We start from the raw sequence: 3,699 nt of genomic DNA, 5'->3' as shown, positions 1-3,699 counted from the left end.
CCAGTTTAACAAGTCGATGCACAGTTAAGGAGGAAAAACCTCATCAATCCTGCTGACAACAGACAGAGGCTGGTACATCCCAAAGACAGAACACCACACACCCGCTAAAGCAACCTGGTGTAGGCAGTCCGGTGTAACGAGGAATGCAATGACCTCTACATTGGAGAAACGAAACAACCACTGCATAAACGCATGGCCCAACACAGGAGAGCTAACTCATCCGGTTTGGACTCTGCTGTTCATTTACATCTCAAGGAGAAAGCCCACTCCTTTGAGGACAGCAATGTCCACATCCTAGACAGAGAGGACAGCTGGTTCGAAAGAGGAGTAAAAGAGGCCATCTATGTAAAAGCAGAGAAACCATCCCTCAACAGGGGAGGAGGTCTCAGACACCACCTATCTCCAATTTACAATGCTGCCCTTTCATCCCTTCCCAGGAGACTCAACAATCCAGCCTCCAAGAATAACAACTGTTCACAAGTGGCAAGTGAGCACAAAAGAGAACCTGTGACATCATCAGCCTTAACTGTGCACAAATAATCAAGTCCAGTTGTTTTTTCGATTTAAAACTCCTTTAGAACGTCACTGAATGACCTCTGACCTGCTGTTTCTGTCACACTGTCTGATGTGTCTGATCGCAGACGGAGGAGCTGAGTCAGTGACCAAGAGCAGCTAAATCAATAAAATAAAATTTGTGCATGTTTTGAATATACTCACTATTTAAACTGTTACATTCTTTTGAAATCTAAAATGTTGTCAGTGAAGAAACTATGAAACTTAACAGATGCGTTTGTTAAGTTGTTGTGGCCGAGCGGTTAAGGCGATGGACTTGAAATCCATTGGGGTTTCCCCGCACAGGTTCGAATCCTGTCAACAACGATACAGTAACAGTTTGATGTGTCTGTGATCACAGGCAGAGGAGATGCTTTCATTTAGTCTAATAAAACACTATTTCAGAACTTGAATATTTCATGACAAACGCTTTGTGATTGTGACTGAGAGAAAAGTCAACTCTTTGTTTTGCACCCTACATCCACAGTGATAGTGACTACAGCATCATACCTGCTTTCACTCCTCTTTCGTTATGTTATGTTACATTATTATGCGATATTATATTATGATATCCTACAGCTTAACTGCTACTTCACAATTTCGATGTCAAACTTCCTCGTCTCCTCAACTGCTGACTCACCAAAAAATTTCCATGAAAAACTCCCTGTGTACCAAGCGATGGTGGTATAGTGGTGAGCATAGCTGCCTTCCAAGCAGTTGACCCGGGTTCGATTCCCGGCCATCGCAGCTTCTGTTTAGTTTCCGAAACAGATAGTCTACTCAAAAGACGATCTGTTCTATATGTTATAATGAGACTAACATTTTTGTTTGTGTTTGAGATGGAGATGTTGGCCTACCTTAAAAAAAAAAAGTTATTAAAATTTACTATGAATTAGGATTATTCATGATTTGTTGGCACAGTTTTGCTTTCACAGGCATGTACTTCACAACATGAAGCAAAGTTCACTGGGATCTCCACTCACAGGTTTGAATCCTGTCAACAACGATACAGTGAAGACATTACATGGAAATGAGAACATGCTTTACCTGTATGAGTCTCTGGATTGTCAACGCTGTTACCATGACAATAAATTCTGTAAAATACTGAACTGTAGTCGTCAACAATGACTCTACATGTTGCCTCTTAATCAACACTTATTCTTGCATAACAGGACTTTGTCTGAAGATGTAAACTGTTCATTCTCAGCCACTGTTTCTCCACTACACTCATCTCTTTGCTCAGACAATATTACACTGAACTGCAAACTTCGTTTTCCCATCGAATGAATGCTGATTATCATGAACTGTTTTCAGTAGTTTTTATTCAAAAATAAATATTAACAGAATATTAAATTAGCATCATATGGCTACTCTTATAAGACTGTATTAATAGGATGGTGGTTTCCATGACTCCTCTGACTTGACGACAACAAAATCAAAGTGAAAGTTTACTTGGGACTGAACTTGAATTGTATGTTGTCAGAAATGTTTCTATATTTAAAGTTTGAATGTTCTTTCTTACTGGATGTTGTCCTGCTCAGCACAAACCGCAGGTGAATAAACTTATCAGCAACAAGACAGCAGTGTGTGGGGGTTTCCTGTCCAGCTTTCAGACAGATACGCGCTATAACATCACCTACAAAGAAATCATTCATGTGCGTTTGCCTCTTGGAGCATGTCCTGCTTTTCACCCAGCATACTGTAAGTGAAGTGTACGAGTGGATTGTAAACTCCACCAGATGGAGCTCTTGTATCCACGAATGTGTGGCTCTCCAAAAAACACTTTCAAATTCAGTTTTTCTGAAATTACATTTACATTTAGTCATTTTGCTTTTTTCCAAAGCGACTTACAAGCGAGGGACAACACTACAGCTTCAGTGCAGTAGGAAACCTTGGTGTAAATACTAAGTACTACATATATTTAATAAGTACAAGGAGATGAGGAACATTATCCACAGTTGAACTGATTTAAAAAAAATTTGAGCTTTATGGTGTAAATCAAACTGTAAACAGAAAATCTTTAAAAATAATTCATAAATTATAACCCCTCAGTGATTTAGGGTTCAATCACTCTGTCATTCATTTTCATGAAGGCTTTTTAAACCCACTTTATCACTCAGATGTATTACAGTGGTGGAAAGAGAGATTACTGTTTCCCCACTGAAACACTGTTGTGCTATTAACTAACTTTACATGTGACACTGAGTTGTAACATTAAGCTTTTATACGTATATATGTCTGGTTAATCCTGATGAACCGATCATGACAAACACACTGTAGTTAAAACCCACAGTGTCTCACAGGTTTTCCTCATATGTGCTGAGGTTCAATACGAACACAAACCGTAACTTCATGTGAAAACTAGGGATGCACATCAAAATTTAGAAGAAGTGAAGTTCAGTCAGCCTGAAGTTAATCTTAAAATCACAAACTTTATTCATTGCTCTTATTAAAACATATCTTAATGGTTCAAAGATACAATCATTAAATCTATTATTGTAACACTTTTCAGTGCCATGAAGGTCTGGAGTCATTCCAGCACAAAGGGGATGGAAAGCAGGGAAACAAGACTGTAACTCTGTTTCTACAACAAGCTGGAAGTTTGGGTTGTGACACAGAACAGCGAACTGTGTAAACAGTCATAATATGTCCAGGACTGGCTTTGGCTTTACTTTCGTGAAACCGAGCAGTCTGGGTTCTTAGAAGCTGGGGCCTGGCTGTGGTGGAGGACCGGCTGCTCAGGGTAGCGCTCCCCAGAGAGAGGGCAGAGCAGCGCAGGGAAAGAGTCCACCTCACAGCTGGCGAACATCTGGACAGAGCCAACATCAGGACCATGGCAAAAGTCTGACTACACACACCCTCAAGATTTCACTGAAAGAAAGAAACACAAGTCTTTTCTATGAAGGTTCACCCACTTGTGCTGCGCTGGAGACCGTTAAAAAAATCAGTACATGCCACCTCGATTGCACAAGCCAAACTTTCAAGGAGCTTAGATTTGATTTTACAGATAAAAAAGCAAAACATTTCTTTGCATCTTGCTTTTAATATGAAGACACCCAACTAATAAAAAAATCATACCTATCATTAAACCAGTCAGCAGAGTTTATTTATGCTTATAGTATATTAATTCATTACCCACCCTGCAGC

The 3,699-nt window shown here is 39.8% G+C and overlaps 2 non-coding genes across 2 annotated transcripts; both read left to right on the top strand.

Moving 5' to 3' along the window:
- The first annotated feature begins 797 nt into the window (after positions 1 to 797).
- On the top strand, positions 798 to 879 carry trnas-uga (transfer RNA serine (anticodon UGA)). Its single transcript has one exon. It is a non-coding gene; the product is annotated as a tRNA-Ser (tRNA).
- A 348-nt stretch (positions 880 to 1,227) lies between these two features.
- Positions 1,228 to 1,299, top strand: trnag-ucc (transfer RNA glycine (anticodon UCC)). The gene has a single exon. It is a non-coding gene; the product is annotated as a tRNA-Gly (tRNA).
- The last annotated feature ends 2,400 nt before the right edge of the window (positions 1,300 to 3,699 follow it).

Source organism: Seriola lalandi, unplaced genomic scaffold (genome assembly GCF_002814215.2).
Source record: "Seriola lalandi dorsalis isolate HSWRI2012SDOR001 ecotype SW California unplaced genomic scaffold, Sedor1 jcf7180002054783, whole genome shotgun sequence".
NCBI classification, from domain to species: Eukaryota; Metazoa; Chordata; class Actinopteri; order Carangiformes; family Carangidae; genus Seriola; species Seriola lalandi.
The sequence above is the reverse complement of the archived record's forward strand: the minus strand, read 5'-3'. Positions and strand labels throughout refer to the sequence as shown.